This window comes from Xenopus laevis, chromosome 6L (genome assembly GCF_017654675.1).
Source record: "Xenopus laevis strain J_2021 chromosome 6L, Xenopus_laevis_v10.1, whole genome shotgun sequence".
NCBI lineage: Eukaryota > Metazoa > Chordata > Amphibia > Anura > Pipidae > Xenopus > Xenopus laevis.
Window position 1 is genome coordinate 125,069,996 of NC_054381.1, and position 23,610 is coordinate 125,093,605.

General features: G+C 39.8%; 1 protein-coding gene and 1 long non-coding RNA gene across 2 annotated transcripts in view; one reads left to right on the forward strand and one right to left on the reverse strand.

Moving 5' to 3' along the window:
- Positions 1–442: 442 nt before the first annotated feature.
- On the reverse strand, positions 443–10,555 carry LOC108719267. The gene is made up of 4 exons (XR_001936193.2): positions 10,241–10,555; positions 6,019–6,059; positions 5,637–5,752; positions 443–3,750 (listed from the first exon to the last, which is right to left on the reverse strand). It is a non-coding gene; the product is annotated as an uncharacterized LOC108719267 (long non-coding RNA).
- chd7.L (chromodomain helicase DNA binding protein 7 L homeolog) overlaps positions 9,340–23,610 on the forward strand; it is a gene marked incomplete at its 5' end in the record, with an annotated part of 99,224 nt that continues 84,953 nt past the window's right edge. The window contains 1 exon segment of the mRNA NM_001091800.1: positions 9,340–9,593.

Below are 23,610 nucleotides of genomic sequence, written 5' to 3' on the forward strand. Positions count from 1 at the left end.
GTGCTGGCGTCAGTGCTGCAACGCCAGCGGAAAGACGCCAGTTTGGCGCCAAACTACAATATTTAAACCTGGTTCTGACTGAGATGCATTGCCTGGTTATTAGGTTGTTTAACTGAAACCCTAGCGTCTCTATACTCTTTGAATTCCTGTTGTCGACCCTTGCCTGTACCCGGACTACGATTTCTGCTGCCTGTCTCGACCCTTCGGCCTGTCTCATCGTTTACGAATCTCGCTGCCTGCCTTTCGACCTCGGACCTCCTGACCACGACTTTGCCTATTCCCTTTGTACTTCGCTGATCGTCTCATTGGCTACTCTCCACAACCCTGCTCCCTGTTCCACTCCAGGTGGGTAGCGGTTGTGTGAGGCGCTTGTGGGTTCACTATCTACGGCTCCAGCTCCTTCTACGACTGGATTATACTGGTAAGTTTGACACATACCGTGTGCAAAATAAGCAGATGGATGCCCCTTGACAATTTGTATAAAGTCTATAAAGTACAGTGCTCCCTTTATCTAAAACCTGCTTAAAAAAAAAAAGCTGGGTATGGAATTTTACCACATAAGGTACAGGGGGTCCCCAGCACCTTGCACTCCCCAGCACTCCAGATCCAGGTTGTTCTGAGTGACCCCCACATGCTACCCACACTCTCCCCCTGCAAATATATAGTTGCTTTTTTGCACTTTGCCCTACCATGGTAAATACTGGTGTTTTATAAATACATATTAATAACAACAACAATAATAATACACTAGCCCTCTAATGTAATATTACTGCTATTTTCTCTTTTTCTCCTGGTTTCTAAATAATAGATCCTGTACTGGTAGTTAGTTTTCATTTTTTGGTCATTTTAAATTATCTTTAAATTGTTAAATTTCTCTTTGTCAAGGGTGTTGTCATTTCTTGTGCAATTCCTATGTGTGTGTCACTTAATGAGCCCATTGCATACTCATTCCTCTTGGCTGGCTTACCTCTTACATCATGTTTTCATATCGTTCCTTATGTGCTGAACTCTTCAGGTTACCTTGAACTCACAAAAAGATTCCATTCCACAGTAATTAAATCAAATTAGAATAAAAGGTACAATTATGAGAACTTTTTTAAAAAATGTACTGTATATTATCCCTATGTTACAGTGTGCTGAGGATGTTAAAGTGTTAAGGTAGCCATAGAGTAAATTCAGTCATTCAGAGGTAGAGACGTGGAGATTTTCAATTCCTCATTTTAAATCAAGCATGCTTGGAGGGAGGAATTCTCATAGCATATATCTGCTGCTCTTTATTTATTCAAATCATCCCACTCTTCGTCTAATGACTAGGTTTTTTACTTCTTGGAATTCCCCAGTACTTTAGGCTAAAGAGCCGCCTGTGCAAGCAGGAGGTGTGCTTAGGTTTGGAACTGAAGAAAACTGTCATTTGATTTGATGACCCTAAAATGAAGTGCAGCGATGCTGTATGAACACTAATGTCTTGGAAATGCTTCTCTTTATCAGAAATGTGACTCACTTGTCTCGTATCTGCAGATTTGGGCTGGAAGAAATGAGATATCAAAGGCTAATAAATGATATCAGCAGTACATAAGAAGACCCATTTGTTGACCAATTTGCAGCCTAATTATAATATAGATAATAACTAAGAAAGCTTATATCAATATGTTATTATATTATATCATGCAGTGCTGTGTATAAATAAGTATAATCCAAACTTACACCAAGCTATCAAATCTAATGTTTAGTTTGTTACTAAATAACTCACTAAAGGCTATGGGAAGGGTAAAAAAAATGTTTTTATTTTTATTTTATGTCATATCAAAATATCCTATAAGTGGTGAAAATCAGCATAAAGACCAAAATGACTGAACATGCAAAGTTTCTCCTTCCACCCCAAATATCTCTATTCTCTGCTGTTCTGACTCGATGTACCACAAATCATTTCTCAATCATGACTGGTAATCAGCTGGCTTCTTTTACATTGTTTCAGGAGTCAGAACCAGCAGGGCAGATAATACAAAGGAGCAGACAAGAATTGCTTTCAGAAGCAATTACACTTTCAAGGCGTTTCAACATCACTTTACATTTTTGTAAAAAAGTTGCTTTTTACTCCTCTAATTGTATGATGTTATTGTTAACCCATATTTATGAAGCACTAGCATGTTCCTCAGTGCTGTATTATGTCTATGTGATAAAAAGTAATTTTTAAAACTTCACTTCTACGTGATACATAGCTTTAGAGAGCATGCGCAGGTTCCCATCTATAGTGATCACAACTTTTCTTGTTAATATTTCCAATAAGGACACAGTAGCTGCTAAAGTGGTTCATTATCTACTGCAACATTCACTTCCATTCTTGCAATGCAGAGTCTGCATATACAACTGAGGAGCTGCCAGCCAATCAAAACTGCAGCTCTGTGACTCCAGGTACAGACCGTAAAAAAAAAAACCCACAGATGTTGGGAAATTCTGAAACTGATAGCTTTGAATCTTGTTTTGGGTTTAATCAACAGTAGCAAGGGATAATAACATTCTTAAATGTATCTGTCCTAAGATATGGGATCTCTTGTCCAGAAACCTGTTATGCAGAAGTTCTGAATTACAGGCAGGCCATCTCTCATAGAGTCAGTTTTAAGCAAATAATTCTAATTTAAAAAAAATGATTTACACTTTCTCTGCAAAAATAGATCAGCACATTGTACTTAATCCAAACTAAGCTTCATATTGGTGGCAAAACAATCATATTTGGTTAATTTAATGTTTACATTTTTTTTTTGTGGACTTTAGGTATGGAGATCCAAATGACAAAAGGCTGCTTAGACAGAAAGCTCCATTTCCCAAACATTCTGGATAATAGATCCTATACATGTTGTAAATATCTGGCACCTGCAAATAACTTTGGAACCAAGTATAGCAAAAAACTGATTCTTCATCAAATTTAGAATTAACTTCAAATTTCTTCCGTCTCTTAATCTGTACTCACACAGCAAATTACACACTGTATTGTCCTCTTCTCATATTAAGGCACCTTTATATATAATTATCATCTTGGCATTATCAGGAAGAGGTTGCCTTAAGATGCTGGAATGTGTTTGAGGGAGGTCTGAATTCAAATCTAGTTACAGCATCTTGTGTCCTTGGGAAAAATCTCTTCATCTCCATTTAGTGCTAGTGCCAAAATGTATTCTGCAAGCCCTACGATGCGAAAACTCACAGTGCCTGAATACTGTATATCAAGTTTTATAAAATTAGGAAATCTATTCTTAGGCTTGATGTACACAGGAGATTTTGGTTGGGTTGGCTAGACCTAATTTTCCTACATAATACTGTCATGCAACTGCATGCAACTGCATGCAACAGCGATTTTGTGGGATGCTACAAAATCTGATCCCTCCATAGTGTAATGTATCATCTGATCAGATAAAGCTGTATGGTTTCTTGTTTTAAAATGCACCTACAAGCCAATGTATTCCCACAAAAAATAAAAGGCTATCCCCTTCCAACAGTTGTGTTGTGCTGTATGGTAAATCATTCATGTAGTTTACAGATTAGATTCTAACATCACTTACATCATTTTAGACATGTGCAACTACATCCGACTTGTGGTATGAGATCTGTCAATGCAAGGACATCCAACAAAAGCACCCATGCCCTAAGGCAGAGAAATGGAGACATAAAAAATAGTTTCCCTGCTGTGCTGACAAGCCTGAGGGGTTGCCGATTTACTTTCGATTGCCATTGAATGCTGGAGACTGATTATGACTCCTGTAGAAGAACAGTAAGAAGAACAGTAAGTAACTATTGCTCCTTTTTTAGATAGTGTGCAGTAACATTCTGTTTAATGGAGCCAAGTCTATATTTGTCTGTTAAATATATTACTACGCATATACTTACACGTTACAAAAATGCAATTCAGTGCAATTTGAATGAAGACGTGCAGAAAGATTTTGCTTAATACATGACAATAATTTTAACACCTGAATTAACTGTATGTATGTAGGGAATATGGTCCTTGTTATTGATTCAGAACTGGTACATAGAAGGAAGACCAACAATTAAGTAGGTCTCAGTCATCTGTTACCTTGCATTTTATTGCATTTGTATATAATAGGGCTCATTTCCTAAAACAAGTGCTAAAGTGCCACAGTGCAGTTTACACTTCTGGTAATTCTTCTGGATTGACCAATTTGATTCATAATACATAAGCCAATGAACAATGCTGTCTTGCAGTACTGGGGTCTTAGGTTAAATTCTAGTTTTCATTTAATTTAGTGATGACCAGGTTAAAAAATAGAACCCCAGCCCACTGCCTATTTACAAACACTTTCACTGGCCCACAGTGTGCAGACATTTTTCTGACCTGAATCTGTGCTAAGCCCACCAGTGATGACAGAGAACATGGAGCCAGGAACATGTAAAATATGATAATCGTAAGGAGGAAGGTTCATTCCTGAGACTTTTTTATCGTCTTTGCACACTGTTGATTCTGATAACCACCCAAACTTGTACAATTAAGATTTACTTGCAACCTATACCCACTTGACCTGCAGGCCCTGTAGATTTTGGGTCACCCTGATCATCACTGTTTTCTTTAAAGATAAGTACTACCATGACTGAGAGATATGTCATTCAGAAGTTATTGGTTGGTTCTGTTCTACAATTTTTCAGAATAATTAGGCTGTTGGGGGCAATGTTTCATAGGAGACCCTAGATGATATAACATGCTACCTATTGTTTTACAGGTACTTCAATAAAAAACTAAAAAGTCCAGGCTCATCCAACCTGCAGTCCTCTAATTGGTGATAAACTTCCATTCCGACCAATCCCTGACATTTTCTGGCTTTCTTTTTGGTACTTCAAGGACCAAGGAAGGATTGGATGTTTAACATTTATGTTTTAACCACTGATTTCAGATGGAACAGTGGTGCCAATTATAAATACTTATAGGCACAGTACCTTCCAAATTATCTCCTGTTGATTCTTCAGCCATACTTTGTAATCAATATTCAATCAATCGCATTGCACCTCTACTGTTGCTTGGCAACCTATGATATCAGCATGTAGTTACTTCCTTCCCCATAAATCTGATCACATTAAGGAGGGTGGGGTTGTGACTAGAGGTCTAGTGAATAAACAAGTTCCTTTCATTTTTATTTGATACTGGCAGGTGCCTGATCTTCTAGTTCTCCTATTCACCAAGTGGTGTGGGTTTTTCAGTACAGGAAAACAAGACCAGAAGACATATGTAATATAAATATGTTTTTGATGTGTGGGTACATCTCTAAATTATATAAAACAGGGGGAAATGATAGAAGTGTATCTATCACTATACTATGAACTGAAGAGATTATTGAGCCATTGTGGTTTGATTTTGTATCCACTTTTATGCAGTTGGAAAAGGAGACTGGCTATATATGTCCTTGAGTTAGGCAGTGATCATGACATGGCTCAGTGGTTTCCTATCATGAGAAATGATCATAACTCAAAGATTGTTCATACTATAAGTTTCCATTTTGATGATGCATAATTTCATAGGTTCCATTTTCAAATGACGTAAGATACTCTCTCTTCACTGCTTCTACAACCACAATTCTATGACCTTCAAATGTATCTTCATTCTCATAAAAGAAAAAAAAAAACCTGAAACAAACCACTGATGTGTCCCTCCATGGTTGGAATGCATCAGCTTTAATGGCACTGATGTGTTTGCTTCTTTGGGTCAAGTATTCAACTGCGGCTTCCACAGCAAAGTTGTTTATTAGATCATCTGTAACATAAGGACAAGATGCTATGTTAAATTAAAAAAGCCCCCAGCTGATTCATACCATTATAGAGGCAATAGGCATCATTATTACTGTATATATACTGTATCAAGCAAGGTGTTCAATAAACTCTAGTTAGATAAAAGCAGTGCAAATTTTAAATAATTTTTTATTTCTGAAAAATTAACTATGGCATTTTCGCCAGTAATTTTAGTTAAAAAGACACAAGAATATATCAATTTAGCAAAAGTAAGATGACTGCTGTATTTACCTGTTCTTGAATCTGCACTCCTTCTAGATATCCTGCTCCACCTGCAAGGAAAAACCCTATTTAGAGCACACACCAAAATTTTGGAAGTGGTCCCCTGTGTTGGGTAAGGGAACCGCCCCCAAAACATGTTTTTAAATTAAAGCAGGGGAATGCTCCCTGCATTGAATTGCTCTGTTGTTCCTAGAGGGGTGCCAATCCCCCAGCTGAGCACCGAGCTAGGCTTAAAGAAGAAATACAGGAAAATATATTTATCCTGCTATGCATTGCAGGAGGTTATTATATGCAGAATTGGCACTATATTTATCTTGTCATTTGTTCTGTGGTATTATACATAAAACTGGTACCACATTTATCTGCCTAGGTGCCTACTTTAGAAGTATTTTAAATGAAATTGCTACTGCATTTATTCTGCTGTGTGTTCTGGGGTGTGCAATTAGTCTTTGAGTACTATGAAGGAATCTTTGTCTTTAATTTAACTTCCAGCCCACAAAAACATACCCTTTTGCTTATGTGCAAGGCCACAGAATTAATCCTTAATCCTCCTTCAGGTGCAGTTTTAACGCTCACAAATAAGGCTAGTCAGTAGTCACATTGTAAGGAGGAGGTGGGCAACAACACAGGATTGAAGTTCTGACTATATGACAGCCTCTTGTCTTTCAAGCAGATCTCTCCATGTAGAAATGGGACCAGGACCGTCAACTCTCCACCTTGTTGAACTACAACTCCAGCTTTCACTGGACATTTTTGATACTTAACTGTTTATTCACAATGTATTGGTTCCCCTTTCTTCTTTGGAAAGGCTGTACTTGATTTATAATCAGTCATATACATATAACAAACATCTGTTTGATACAAAGTCTCTTACAATTGAACACACACTGATACCACAGCCAGTGATTATTTCAATAGGATACATTAACCTTTTTTTTGGGAGACCCAGTTAAAGTTTTGTCACTCAAGAATTAGATTAAAATTATTGCACCTTATTTTAATTATCATTGTCTATCTTAGGAAGAAATGTCATCGTATTATAAAGTGGCATTGGGACCCAGGCTAAATATCAAGGGGATCTGTTTTCAGTCCTGACCCACAGGATAAGTACATACATACAGATCTGGGTTAATCATGCTGTACAGGTGTTACACATTGCTAATGTATTATGATTTTAAATGGACAAGATTTACAAATGCGGTTCTTATGTACAGCAACTTTTGGCCAGGCCACATGAATTAACAGTGAAAAGGTGAACTGCTCAGACAAGAGATCCACTTCTGAACTCCATGTAGCCTATAAATTAGGGGCGGGAATCGCGTGACTTTTTGTCATAAAACAAGGAAGAAAAAAATGTTTCCCCTTCCCACCCCTAATTTGCATATGCAAATTAGGATTCGGATTCAGTATTCGGCCGAATCTTTCACGAAGGGTTCGGCCGAATTCAAATTAGTGGATTCGATGCATCACTAACGGAAAAACATGGATCGCTCTTAAGCTGGCCATAGATGTTGAGATTTTTAAAAGATCTGATCATCATCGTAAGACCACGATTATCTCGGAACGATCTTATGAATTGTCCATCAACTAAAAAGGATAGCTGCCTGCTTGTCCCTGCAAACATAGATAGATTGCACTGGGGCCGACAAAGATTTTTTAACCTGGCCGATCAATTTCCTGACAGATGTCGGCCGAAAAATCGTAAGATGTGCGATCATTCGAATCCCACTAACTGCACGATAATTTCGAAGGATCGGTCGTACTTCGCTAAAATCGCTCGTTCGGCATGAGAAATCTTTGCGTCTATGGGGACCTTTAGCCTGATTTTTACAAGATAATTTGCTTGTACAAATAGGACCTGGTCTGACTATGCTGTAGTCTCTGATTGGTATAGCACAATGGAATTGTCTGTCTTGCCACTATTAAATGTAATAATAGCAGATGGTCTGAGCAATAACCTGCTCCTTACTCACTCTAGAGAACCTGCAGACAGGATATGAAATCATTCCTATACTGTCAGAGTAATTATTACAAATTGTGGTTCCTGGACGGGCCAGAATCAGTCCCCCTTCACGTGAAGCTAATTTGCTGGACAGCCCCCTAATGCCTGCTTGGCTTGCACTGGTGCTCGGCATAATGAGAGGCTGCTGTTTCAGCCACAACCTCTGGTTTAAAACAGGAATCTTTACTCTTAAAGCTACAAGCGTTATTTTTTTTTCTGTTGCAGACAAGAATATGCCGGCCCCACCATTTTGCTTCACGACAGAGGATTGCTGTTCCTTATCTTGCATAATAGAACGCCTATGTGTGAAGATTAAACACCTTTAACTGGGCATTCAGTAATACAGATTATTGTAGCCAAATATACTGAGGTTGGGTTGGGGAAATGATATCTAAGTGTGTCTAAGATCCCTCATGGAAAGCTGGGGTTCCTATATGACACAAGGAAAATAAAATAAATAAGGGATGCCCAACATGCAGTCCTTCAACTCCAACGACTACTAGAAGGAATGGAAAATACACACAGTCAATGTGAGGTGATTAGAAGCACTGGATTTCCCACATTACAATACACAATACACATATCACGTGACAAAAAGCACTTAAAAGAGGGCACTTAGTCATAGGAAGTGGAGGTTGCAGTTCAACTACAACTGAGGTGGCTGCAGGTTCTACGTCCTTGATGGTTTTAATGAGAAAATCTACCACTTGCTGAAATGTAATTGATAGCCAGATACTTTAGATTTGTATCTATGTTTATCTCCCACAGGGGGTCCCTCAGGGACAGAAAGCGCCATATTCGAACATTTCTGTGTACAGTTCTGAGGTAAAATGAGAAGCATTATAAATTGCTTAAATATGTTGTTATTGAGACCGAAGCAAATGTGATTTAGATTAGCCAGAACGTGTTCACCATTAGCTGCTAGCACAAAGTGTACACACACACACACACAGCCGCAGATAAACACGCGGGCCCCTTTAAGAAGAGGGGAGGAGGCACGAGAGAGATGTGAATGAAAAGCACTAGTGAATTCTTGCATAAATTATGCCTGGTGGCTGAGTGACGTCACGCGGCGGTGGAAGGAGGGGGCAGGGAGTAGGAGGAGCCTGTGGTGTGTGTGAGAGTTCGCGGCTTGCGGGAACGCGCTCGGTCCTCTGGGAGGACGCGTGAGCGCGGGTGGAGCTGGTGCCTGAAGAGTGAGTGAATGTGACTGAGCTGTGAGTGTCCGGCGGAGCCGCGGGTTCGCCTCCTCCGTACGGGCGCGCTCGTGCACTTCTATCGGATTAAACTTGAGCCGAAATTAAAACACAAAGGCAAAAAGAGAAAAAGGGGGAGAGAGACCGCAGGAAGCCGAGAGGAGCCGCACGGACACGGGACGGAGAGAGAGTAAAGCTGAACAGGCTGGAGTGTGAGGAGAGCGTGAACTCTACAGGCAAAGATCGTCCCCCTCCTCCCGTGCGGCTGGGAGAGGAGGGCAGGGGGGAGAGGAGATAAGAGTTGCCCATATCTACTGATCTGCTCATGAGACAATAGGGCGGTGTGAGCACCGGTGGGCGAAGAGCTGCACCCTCCTCCTGGCCGGGTAAGTGCCCACGGGGGGGCGGGCGGGATGGGGAGTGTGGGGAAGGGAAAGGGCACAGCGTGTGAATGAATCAGCCCGGCGTTGGGGCAGCCTAACAATGCAACTCCCAAATTGGCACTACCGGCCCAGGGGAAGAGAAGGGGTTCTCTGCCCCGCACCGAGGTGGGCACAAGTTGCCTGGCAGCTGCACGAAGTTTGTGGCAGTGATTATCCAGCAAGTGTGTGTGTGTTGCCTCTTGTTACCCCGAGAGATGCCCCCTACCTACCTCAGGATAGTGGTCCCCCCCTACCTACCTCAGGATAGTGGTCCCCCCCCCTACCTACCTCAGGATAGTGGTCCCCCCTACCTACCTCAGGATAGTGGTGCCCCCTACCTACCTCAGTATAGTGGCCCCCCTACCTACCTCAGTATAGTGGTCCCCCTACTTACTTCAGCATAGTGGTCCCCCCTACCTACCTCAGTATAGTGGTCCCCCCTACCTACCTCAGTATAGTGGTCCCCCCTACTTACTTCAGCATAGTGGTGCCCCCTACCTACCTCAGTATAGTGGTCCCCCCTACTTACTTCAGCATAGTGGTCTCCCCCTACCTACCTCAGTATAGTGGTTCCCCCCTACTTACTTCAGCATATTGGCCCCCCTTCCTACCTCAGTATAGTGTTCCTCTCTCAGCACAAGTCAGTGAGCGGACCGTGCCAACCGAGGTGGTGGTGGGGTGGTCACATTGAGCCAGTTAGGGGCTAGGGAAAAGAAAGGGCTTTAGCCTCGGGTCCCCACGGAACCGAGATTGCCAGTCTCTATTCCAGCGATACAACCCTCCAGCCGCTCATTTAACTACAGGCGAATGCTGGGAGTCCTGGTATAATAGCGGGAGGTGGTGCAGGTCGGAGCCCTCAGTTTTATTCGGGGCTTATATTGGCCTGACACCCCCTGTTTGACGGCGGCCCTGGTGAGAGGGCAGATAAAGCGATGGATAGAGGAGATGGAGGATCTGTGGAGGAGGGGGGGGGGTCAGCTCGTGGCCGCATGAGAAGGTCCTGCTGTCCCTCCCCCTTTAGAAATCACGACAGGAGCACGCTGTCTGTATCGCGACATTTGACCGCTGGGGTCAAGTTAGTGAGGGGAGGGGGTGTATATTGGGGGGTCCCCGGGCTGCGACCGCCCATCAACTTGTGCAAACAAAGTGTCGGGATCGAGGCGCATGTGGTGCAGTTAAAGGTACACTCCTGGCTTTGTATTCTCGCGTCCATGTGAGGCGTGTGTTTGTGTACTAGTGCCACGCTGCAGCCGAGCCGCACTCATTGTATCCGCGGGGATCTCTCCACAGACTCTCACACCCCTCTCACATGTTGGGGGGCTCGTGTAGTGGGGCGGGGGCTTATTCGGGACACGAGCTGCCCAGAGAAAACAAGTAAAAGCAGGAGGGGTTGTTGCAGGGAGAAAAAACTGGTGTAAAAGCAATGGAGTGTGATTGTAGTGGGGGAGTAATGCTGGGGGTGTATAGGGCTGCCCTGAGCATCTGCAATGGAGGAGAGAAGGCTACAACTAACAGCATCAATTCTAACCCTAATCCTTCCACCTGAAACCGCTCCCGCGCCTCTCGCAGCATCATGGGAAATGTAGTCCAGCCACAGTTGTGTTCTGTGCCAACTAAATGCATTTGTTTGTGACCGTACGTGAGTGGCATGCCTAGTGCATAACCTATACCTAGTGGGCACTTTTGAATTGGAATACAGCAAGGCACCCGTTTAAATGGTAGCAATAATCCCAGAGGATGTGTTGAGAGGCGGCTGCTCGCCCTTTAGGCTAATTGCCTTCTTGGCGGGGGGGATTAGCCAGTGTGCGGGGGAGTGATCGCTGGGAATGGGTCATTGTCCGACTGTAGAAAGACATGGCCTCCCTTGTTTTATTTCCCTGCACAGGGTCCTGCTGGGGGAGCAGGGGGGTGGAAAGCGGTGTGTGTGGATCATGGGAGGGAGAGGTTTGTTGATGAGGCTCAGGGAGAAGGCGCTGCGGGCTACCAGCAGCCATCACTGCATGCCATTCATCTCCTCCTCATGCCCTTTCACAGGGGGTTACCCTAGGGGAGCCAAAGGGCGGGGGTGGCTGGGAGAAGCACTGGCGACACAAGCCATAGACACCCTGTTACAGAGGGCCACTGGAGCTATTGCCAGGAGTATCTCACTGAGAATTACGCACCCCCTTTTTTTTTTTATTTAAAGTGTTTTCTTTCCCCTAGCAAACAATAGACAAAGGACACAAAAGTAGCAATTGAGGAGGAGTTTCCTTTGAATGGGAGAGCTCACGGACCAGCACCATGCAGCTCTGGCTTTTCAGCACTTTGCATTCTCTCTGCCACTCTAGAGTTTTAAACAAATGCAAATGAAGGGAGCTTTAGTTTTTCTGTAATCACCCCCTACCATAAAGTTTTTTTTTGGTTTTTTCACCCCCTTTCCTTTCTAATTTTCTTTTGCCTGGCAACTTGCTTTCCCTGCTTTCTAGACAAGTGAATTCAATCTCCCAAACATGGAACAGGAAGGTGCCCCATGCAAGTCCCTAGCAGCCATGCATGCTAATCACAGGGAGCCCATTGTCCCCAGCATCATTTTTTTTTTTTCTCCTACTGCAACTGGCCGATCAGGCCATCCGTATTATCCACAGGTTATCCTTAACGTTGCATGCCACTAATTCTTTTTTCTATGGTTGCCTCGCTATGGCCAGAATATTTAATTGCAATTGAATTTGTGCAATCATTTACATTTTTAATTCTGTACCTTTTGTGACACCCAGTTGTAGCCTTCCATCTGCTTTTTGACTATAATCCCCAGCATCCCCTGACAGGCTTAGTTCAACTTCTTTTCCTGAAGTTGGGAGACCCAGCCTTCCACGTGTGTGCTGCATCCCATGCATAGGGCAAAGTACTGGCCCCACTGCAGCACAGGATACTCCTTTTGAATAAACTTAAACTAGCTGTGGGCTGAACCGGGCAAGGGAACTCTTCAACCACCTACTTTTTTTTTTTTATATAGCATTTTCCCTGTAAATATTTGACTATTTTGGGCTATTAATAAAAAGTCTAAATACTGTTCAAGGAAATAAGTTTGTATTGGCTATGTACATTTGGATACACAATGTACTTTGTTTTTCTGTGAAAATGCCCATGATGTAACAGGTTTTTCTTGGAAGTAACAAGTTAAATAGCTGTAACTTTTAAATACCATTCATGCAAAAACACATTTATATTTGTTCACTTCTCCAGGCTACACAAAGACGTTTCCTTGGTTTTGCTGTGTGTTTTTCCACCTTCTGCAATATTGAATGTTACTTAGGCTGACAGAGTGGATACAAGTTTATTGATCTGCTAATACTGTATGTGTGCTTTCCTGTTGCTACCTAATAATAGATAAAATATATTGTAACAATTAATGTGCAAGCAGTTGTAACCATTTTTATATTCTTTCTCATGAAGCTTTCAGTCTAAACACATGTCCTGTCAGCTATGTTTAAAAAGAGTGAACTTTTCTGTATCCATTAGAAAGTTCTAAAATACGGAAATGCTGTCTCCCATAGACTCCATTTTATCCAAATATTTTGAAATTATTCCTTTCTCTGTAATAATAAAACAATACCTTGTGCTTGATTCAAACTAAGATATAATTAACCCTAATTGGTGGAAAAACCAGCCTATTATATTTAAATGATTTTCTAGTAGACTTAAGGTATTCAGAACCATATTATAGGAAGAACCATTAACCCCAGGTCCCAAGCATTCTGGATAACGGGTCCCATAACTGTACTAAATCACACACAATATATGAACTTCTTTTAATTTTCCATATACTAAAGTTTTTGTACCTTCTGTCTGGTTATTGTTTACATGAGCTAATTTATCCAAAACAGAGAATAATTGAATAATGCCCATCTAAAACAGCTAATATAGGCTTAATCTCATGGGTGCCAGGGCCACTTAGCTTAACAACCAGAAAGTAGTTTAAACACAAAACGTAAAATGACTTGTAAGAAAGAGAGATCCACTGTTTAATGTTCTTCGTTCATGGTAAGAATTTGCAGGTAGATGTCCATTTAAATACCCCATCCCAAGAAGTGTGTTTCACAGATAGGTGTAAACTGAAAAATCACCTGGCCCCTCCCCATTGAGTGATGAAAGCAGCAGTTTGAGTCGATACCTATTATTGCATTGCTATAATCCATTTCTCCGTTGAGTACATTTGTATCTCTTTTACTGTAGGCTTTACATGGTAAAATTAAATAGTTTTTTTTTTTTCCAAAGTGGAAAAGGGGTGATGGGGGTTAAAGTTTATATGCTGTAGAAGTACATTGTTAAACCATCTGTTGCTGCACAGGATTGGCTTTTGACTCATAGTATTGCTTGAGTCATAGGGATCATCCCAGTTTTCTTATTGCAGCAATATTCATTACGTCTACATATGTATTCACCAATGATGTGAAGATGCAGCATGTGCCTGATATGTCTGACGAAGCAATTTAAAACGTGTTGCTACAACTGTGACCCATACATATATATATAGGCAGCTAGCCAGCACATTTGCCCAACCTACAGTTATGTTCTTTCAAGTTTTATATTGAGAATATCTTTGCTAGATCAACACCCTGACATTTGGGCACTGCTGTTTGGGATTAGAACAGGCTGAAACTTTTAATATGGCACCAGATAAAACACCAATTATTATTATTTTTTACTGATTTAAATGCCCTCCTGGTTTTAATGGTTCTCCAAATCTCTTGACTGTAAAAACTATCTGTTGGTTGTTTGGATCTGTTCTGCTTTTAGAGCCACCCACATTGCATATGGATCATTCCACTTGTCTTTATGTGAAAATAGATTTTTAAAATATGTGAATGTATGGAAACACTTCTATACAGTATTTTTTTTTTTGCTGCATCAACTTTTTATTTCAATCCTATGTTAATCTGATGTTTCACATGGGGATGCACAGTGAATTAAAATAAAAACTGTATGCAACCCAGGAATGAAGTCTAAGTATGGGATCCATTATCTAGAAACCCGTTATCCAGAAATGACCATCACCCCTAGACTCCCATTTTATCCAAATAATGAAAATAAATGATTTCCTTTTTTCTCTGTAATAATAAAACAGTGCCTTGTACTTGATCCAAACTAAGATCTAATTAATCCTTATTTTGGAAGCAAAACCAGCCTATTGGGTTTATTATGTTTAAATGATTTATTAGTAGATTTAAAGAGATACTGACACCATAAATTAAACATGTTTACATCTATCATAAAATTCTCTTTGCATGCTATTTATAATTTTGCCCTAAAAGTATTTGCCCAATGCTTTTGCATCACCTACCCCAAATTTCTCTATGACAGGGCTGCCATGTTTGTGCAGCAGGAGTTTGTTTGCATTAGAAAGTCTAACTGACAGACTGAAATGGGACAGTCAGGTTGGCAAAACAGTCAGGTTTAGAAACTTCAGATAACAATTACTTACAAAAGCAGTGAAAAAAGGTCAACATGACCTATATGTAACATTAATATTTTGAAGAGTTGCTTTTTAGTGTCAGCATCACTTTAAGGTATAAAGATCCAAATTACAGAAAGATCCATTATCCGGAAAACCCCAGGTCCTGAGCATTCTTGATAATAGATCCCATACCTGTACGAAACTTTAAAATATTGGGTCTATTCCAATCTGAAATCGCACTTGTTTATTAATTGGTTTGGCTGCGGTTGCACGTGTGAAATTGTGCATGTTTATATATTTTAAAGGAACTGCATTTTATTCTCTCTACTGTTTTAAAACTGAAGAAAGTTTAAGAGCTGAAGCAAAGCTGGTAAAAGCAGCTCTGTTGTACTGTTTGCTGGATTAATGGAATTGCTGTGTTGGCTACTGTAACATTTTCAGTTCCGTTACATCACTTTCATTCGTTGCTAGCAGATATTGTTAATATAGAACTTTCTAAAGTGCAACAAGTGTTTCTGCATCTGCATCACACCAGTAATATTTGTATATTAGCTGACAATGGTGTACTTTCGGGTTGCTGAAATATCAGTGGTGTGTGCCGGGAACTGTTTAGATGTAGCAGTGCAGGTTGAAGCAGACAAGGAGTGGGGTAGAATGAGGGGACCAGTGAGAAGTATTACATGTGATGGGTGATGCTTCTTTGTCTCTGGGCAGAGTGTAACCAGAGAACAGTGAGACAAGACACTGGTGGAACCAGAGAATTCTGTTAAGTGCCGGTGAAACTGTAGAGACGGCTGTCCTGAGAAGATTATATATAATTTATGGGATATTCGGTCTGTTACTTTGTGGAATTATCCATTACAGTCCAGGTTTTTGCTATTTCTAGATAACGGAGGGTTTTCCCCACTTTTGTAATAGTTTACCTTGTACACTACAAACTGCTTTTATTCATAAATATAAATACTCTTACAGTATATGCTGCTCTAGGGTGGTGTAGCATGCATCTTGCAAGAATATGGAAGGGAAATAAAGTATCTCTTTTAGTTTGTTTATCCTGTTGTTTCTTATGGCTTGTCTTGTTCTAATGGAACTTGGGAAAGGACTATACTTTTAGTTTCTTAGATGGTATGGCTGTGTTGATGCGTCTCTCTCTCTCTCCGTGGCCGGCAGCACGTGGTAGTTCTGACCCACTAGGTATGACCTTGTGAGTGGGAATGTGCCTGAGGTTAGTCAGTGAGTCACTATAAATCATCGATTGAGTTAAGCTCTGTGACATCATGGGTGCTTGTTAGCAGAAGGGAAAACTCTGATATGGTCCTTCCGCAGCATGAATGGATGACTGTTCATTTAACCATTTCTGCCATCCTGTGGTAAACTGGGGCGGCTGTACACCAGTTTAACATAATGTGTAATCTCCTTCTACCAGATGCCTTAGGGCACATTCCCTTTAACTTGTTTAATACAGAGAGTTCTAGTAAATTCCTCCTTTAGCTGAAGTGAGACGTTGGTGATGAATGTGTTAAAAGTAGTCTTGCTGAACAGTGATACAAGTGTTATAATAGCACCTGACAATGGATGGACTTAACCCAATAACTGCTACAGTGACAACTCGTTTACTGATGAACAATCTCTGCCTACAATGTCTTATTAAAAACCTTTCTTTTTACAGTAGAGTGCATTATACAAGATAATGAAAAAACCTCAAACTAAAATATACATTTGTGCACATTTTGTTCTATGTAAAATAGTCACAACCTTGATGCAAGATTGTGTCCTTAATCTGACTGTTGGGTACATATTTTGAGCAGTTCTTGTTATTTTTAGGGGTGCCACTATATAGCAAAAAGTTGTGAAGGTCATGGTATTTTATAATATCACAGTTGTGTGTGCATGTGAGTGTATATATAATTGCAAAATTAAAATAAGTTCATGTATTGTGTGTGATTTAATACAGTTATGGGTCATGTTATCCAGAGTCCTCTGGACCTGGGGGATAATTTTACAAATTTGGATAAAATGGAGTCTATGGAGACAGCCTATCCATATTTCAGAGCTTTCTGGATAATGAGTTTTCCGTATAATTAAAAACAAACACACACTTACTTTAAATATATTTTTTTGGTAATTCAAGGAGATTAGCTATAGCAAATTAAAGGAATAGTTCAGTGTGAAAATAAAAACTGTGTAAATAGGCTGTGTTAAATAAAAAATGTTTCTCATATAGTTAGTTAGCCAAAAATGTAGTATATAAAGACTGGAGTGACTGGATGTGGAATAAAACAGCCAGAATCCAACTTCCTGCTTTTCAGCTCTATAACTCTGAGTTAGTCAGAGACTTGAAGGGGGGCCACATGGTACATTTCTGTTCAGTGAGTTTGCAATTGATCCTCAGCATTCAGCTCAGATTCAAAAGCAACAGATATGACCCATGTGGCCCCCCTCAAGTCTCTGATTGGTTACTGCCTGGTAGCCAGGGTAACCAGTCAGTGTAAACCGAGAGCTGAAAAGCAGGAAGTAGTGTTCTGACTGACATGTTATACATCAAATCACTCCAGCCTTTATACATTACATTTTTTGCTAACTAACTATATTAGAAAGATTTTGTTATTTTGCACAGCCTATCTATTTACCCAGTTTTTATTTTTACACTGAACAATTCCTTTAAGCTCATAAGTGATTCATTCGCTGGAAATGTCTCTGCTTTTTTTAGACTTCTAGTGAGACATTCAGTGAAGCCATAATGTGTTCCAGTAATATTCTCCCACACCCCTATTCTTGTGGCCCTGGTAAGCAATATTATTTAGAAAATTACAGTTGTACCAGCATCCATAGCTGCACAGGTGATTGCATGCTGGGATATCTGTTTGACCTTGCATGTTAAAGGACCAGTAACATCAAAAAATGAAATTGTTTTAAAGTAATAAATATGTAATGCAGTGTTGCCCTGCACTAGTAAAACTGCTGTTTGCTTCAGAAAGACTACTATTGTTTACATAAATAAGTTACTGTGTAGAAAAGGCTCAAGTTACACAGCAGATAGTTCTGTAGAACATAATGTTATCGGTTATCCACTATTTAACCTGTGCCATACAGCCTTTTTTTCAATTTCCACCATTGTTACCCTGCAGCTCGTTAATATGAACTATAGTAGTGTTTCTGAAGCAAACAGATCAGTTTTACCAGTGCAGGGCATCACTACATTATCTTTTCAATACTTTAAAAAGCTTTATTTTTTTGGTGTTACTGTTCCTTTAATGCTAGGATTCTGCTACAGCATAGTCACTTGTGTGAGTAGCCGATGAGCTATACCTTCCTTATCTTACTCTTTTTTGCTTTAAATCCATCCATTTTTATTACAAAGCCGGCCTCTGACGGGAACTGAATGGAGTGTTTATTTGCAGGTACATGGAATGAGCATTCTGACCTTGCAAAGGGAGATAAAGAAAAATGGCTGAATCCGTATCAGCTTAACCACATATTTAAAAAAAAAATATATATATATATATATATATATATATATATATATATATATAAAATATATATCTATAACTCTGTATAATTGTATGTAGTTCTTTATTTTGTCCACTGTTGAGAACAGTCCAATTAATTGCATGTGTCTTCCTTGGAAAGGAGAGTGTTAAATACCTGTCGTATGGTGTATAAAACAAGTAAGCTGCGTATGACACCAAAGCTCTTCAGGATGTTCTCCATAAGCATTTAAAAGCTGATTAGAACAGAACTGCAAAACAGAGTTGTTTTTAAGCTGTTGGCAGGTTAGATTTAACATCTAAGGTGCTAACATATAAACTGGGATTTCCAGCCTTGAATCCCACCTGTTGTGTTCGTGTTGTGCTCTCAGGGGGTGAATGGGAGTTGCAGTTCAAGATCAAGTTTGGTGCCTGATAGCAGGGCTTTTTACCCCACTAATACATTAGCAAGCATTTCAGTTTGTCTTGTCGCCTGCTTGTTGCAGGTGAGAATATGCAAGACACCAGGGCCATTACTAATGTTCCTATTGTTTTCTACAGATAAGACTTGTGTAATTTCCAGCCTATGACAATCATTGCCTTCATCATTATAGATTATAAAAACTGCGTATCTTGACAGTGCTATATAAATAGATGATGATGATTATACGTTTAGATGCATTTGTAATGCATCTGTTAATAGAAATGTTCCTCCCCACCATTTATCCAAACTAACTAAACATTGGAATGGGCAATTTCTTGTACTCTGTCATTGAGCCTATGAGAAAGTGTCCACCCGTGGCACGAAACACGGTTTTGAATAAGTCCTAATAATGATTTTCTACTTATAAATCATCTGGGAATCCGTTTAATACTACCATCACTTGGCACTTTGCACCAGGTCCTGGGCAGTAGCCCATAATTTACCCCCCCCTCCCCAAAAAAAAAGACCCTGATTCTGAGCACCCTCTGAGAGTTGAAGGTTTTCAGAGCCAATCTGGAATTTAGTGCAACAACATTTGAAGGGCCCTTACCTAATTTTGTTCATGCAGCCGTCAAAACAGTCATTAGTTAAAACGCCATCTTTCTTCCATTGCTATGGTCCATTAAACCTCCCATTTGTTGTAAGAAGTGGTTAAAAATCACTTTTTTAGAATTCAGTTTCAAGCCAATATTATGTAAGCATGAAAGTTGCCAGGCTACATAACTGATAATTAAAGGTCGTAACAATAATTGCTATTTGTAATAAGTTTCACCTGTATTTAAAGTGAGCTACTTTTCCCCTTTTGCCTTAGATCTTTTAGTTCTGCAGTTTGCAAAGGTAATTACTGTTGCGCTGTCAGAACATGAATCCTAATAGTTTTCGGATCATGTATTCGGGGCCCTGTGAAATGTTTTATCACCTCTGCCGAAAAACTTCATGACAATTTGCCTTTATCGGAGAATAAATAGGTTGCAATATTATAATAAATACAGGACTTTGTCGGGGGACCACAAGTTTCACAGATGTCGCTTAACCTTGCTATTTGCCAGTTCAAGAAAATGGCAGTTCTTTAAACTTTTACCACATTAAATAACTGCTAGTTACAAAACTCCATAGATTATTTAACATGTTTTATGAGGAATGCCTTTTAATTTAAGTATAACTTCAAAATGTCCTGTTTGGTTATATATATATATATATATATATATATATATATATATCTCATGTAAACATATATATAATTTTTTTATTTTTTTATCCCTGGGGTTTCAGGCTCTGTTCTTTTTACCTTTGCCATTTTAGTAGTAGTCCATGCTCCATCCTAATGACTGGCTTATAGTAAAGATTATTAGGTAGAGTACAGCAATGGATGCTTTGCTCTCTAGCAATTGTTTTCTGGAAAATAGAGATACCTAAACTCTGTATTTGGTTTGGGATTCGACCACATACTACGTACACTTTCAAAACTCAATCTGAGCCATTAAAGGAATTGTTCAGAATAAAAATAAAAACTGTGTAAATAGGCTGTGCAAAATAAAAATGTTTCTAATATAGTTAGCTAGCCAAAAAATGTAATGTATAAAGGCTGGAGTGACTGGTTGTGTAACATAATAGCCAGAACACTACTTCCTGCTTTTCAGCTCTCTTGGCTTCGACTGACTGGTTACTGCTTGGTAACCAGGGTAACCAGAGACTTGAGGGGGGGGGCACATGGGTCATACCTGTTGATTTTGAATCTGATCTGAATGCTGAGGATCAATTACAAACTCACTGACAGATATGTCCCATGTGGCCCCCCTTCAAGTCGCTGACTAGCTCAGAGTTATAGAGCTGGCTATTATTATTATTATTATTATTATTATTATTATTATTATCAAGGAACTGATCCTTTAAAGGGGTTGTTCACCTTTGAATTAACTTTTAGTATGATGTAGGGAGTGATATTCTGAGACTATCTGCAATTGGTTTTCATTTTTTATTATTTGTGGTTATTTCGATTTTTTTCAGCCACTCTCCAGTTTGCAAATTCTACAATCTGGTTGCTGGGGTTCACATTACTCTAGCAACCATGCATTGAATTAAGGGTCTGGAATATGAACAGAAGAGCGTCTGAATAGAAAGATGAGTAGCAATAATACATCTGTAGCTTTACAGAACTTCTGTTTATAGGTGGGACAGTGATCCCCATTTGAAAGTTGGAAAGAGTCAAAGGCAAATAATTCAAAAACTAAAACTAAAATAAAATAAAATAATGAAGACTACTAATTTACTAGTACTAATTTACTAAAATTTAACTTAAAGGTGAACCACTCCTTAAAGAAATGTTGCTCCAGTAGAATTGAGCCTTCCTAAGAGTATATAAAGTGTTCAAAGTTAGCCCAGTTTCAATCTATTTATAGAGATCAATAAACTGAGCCATTGATCCATCTGTGCTAAACTGAATGTACTGACTTAACACCCACATACAAAAACATGGCCTGCCAGCACGAGGTTATGGCTCACAGGTGGGAAAGCTTTTGTTCCGCAGCCATCCAAAGAACCGTTTTTAACTTGGCATGTTGGAAAACATTTCACAAAAAAAAAAATCACATTTCTCACATAATGTGTGCTACACACTCCACTTGTGGGTCTGCCTCTGTAGTTTCTGCCTTTCTACCCAGCCAAACAACAACCATAAACTCTGGGGTTGTCACTATTAGGGCTCTTACAGACAATCGTTTTTATCTGAGCTCCCCTGCGTTCCGTTTTTCTGCGTTCAGCCGCAGGGGAGCACAGGAATAGACGCATTACATTTTTTCCAATGGGGCTGTACTCACACAGACGCGTGTAGGCGCCGAACGCAGGAAAAATGCAGCATGTTGAGTCTCAACCTGCGTTCGGCGCCTACACGCTGTACTCACACAGGCGCATGTAGGCGCCGAACGCAGGAAAAATGCAACATGCTGCATTTTTCCTGCGTTCGGCGCCTACACGCGCCTGTGTGAGTACAGCCCCATTGGAAAAATTGTAATGCGTCTTCCTGCGCTCCCCTGTGGCTGAACGCAGAAAAACGGAACGCAGGGGAGCGCAGGTAAAAACGCTCGTCTGTAAGAGCCCTTAGGATTAAAAAAACAGTAACACCAAAAAAGTGTCTTAAGGTAATGAAAATTTAATGTACTGTTTTGCTGCACTGGTATGACTGGTGTTTGCTTTAGAAACACAACTATACTGTATATAAACAAGCTGCTGTGTAGCCATGGGGGCAGCCATTCAAGCACAGGATACACAACAGATAATAGATGAGCTCTGTACTATACAATGGGATTCTTCAGAACGTATCAGTTATCTACTGTGCATCCTGTGCTTGAATGGCTGCCCCCATGGCTACACAGCAGCTTGTTTATATAATTTATAGTTGTGTTTCTATAGTAAAACACCAATTGTACCAGAGCAGAGCAATAGTGCATAATAGTTTCATTACTTAGACACTTTAGTTTTTTTGGTGTTACTGTTCCTTTAAAGGGGAATTTTTAATTTCGAAATGTCTTTCTCTAAGTAGGTTCGCTTCATTCTTCTCAGCAGGACTGAAGGAAAGAACTGTTTTTTTCCATCATAGTGCCTGCTGGTAAAAAAAAAATCTGGTGCTATAATTACTTTTGTGCAAAAGAATTGGAAGGGAGGAGGTGATAACACTCCAACTTGCAGTACAACAGTAAAGAGTGACTAAAGTTTATCAGAGCACAAGTCACATGACTGGGGGCAGCTGGGAAATTGAATATAAAAATATCAGTTTGCTCTTTTGAAAAATGGATTTCAGTGCAGAATTCTGCTGGAGCATGAAAAAAAATTGTTTTCCCATGACCATATCCATTTAAACATATTATTAGGCTTTCTCTGTGTATTTAAGGCATACTATCCATACTCTCATGGACTTTTATGATGCTACATTTAGCTTTGCAGTATTGTTTAACAGCTTTTATTGAAATCACAGTATAATTAGATGTGTCCTTGTTATTTACCAAGGACTAGAGAATATTATAGACCCTTGTTTAATTCACACACTGTCATTAAGAGGAATTAATATAATGCCTTTGATTATTTAATGAGCAGTGTGGTATTGCGGATTCTTTGTCCGTACAGCTTTTGTGTGTTTGTGTACTAAAGGTATAATAAAGTCAATTAGGTAATCATATCTTGCTTTCACGTATTGACAGCTTAGATGAATGCAGGAGGGAATATTGTCTGTAATTTTGATGTAGAATGAATGAACACGATCTCACATTTTTCTCTTACTAGTATGTAGATAATGGCCTGTGAATAGAAATTCAGAAAATGTATCCGATGGCAATTCTGAGCTTTTTCTGACATGTAGATTGGTGAAAGGGATGGATGGTTTTTTTTGGTTTTTAACTTTAATCTATGTTTACAATGGGATCGTAACGTGGGGCCTACTGTGACCTGTCAGACGAGGGCCATATCCTTCTAATGTGCTCCTCATAATACAAGGTTTTTAAACCTGCTTGATTGATATATGGATAATATACTAAACACCAATATATACTAAATAACATAATGTATTCCTTATACTAGTGAGGCTCATTTACAAACACTGGGCAA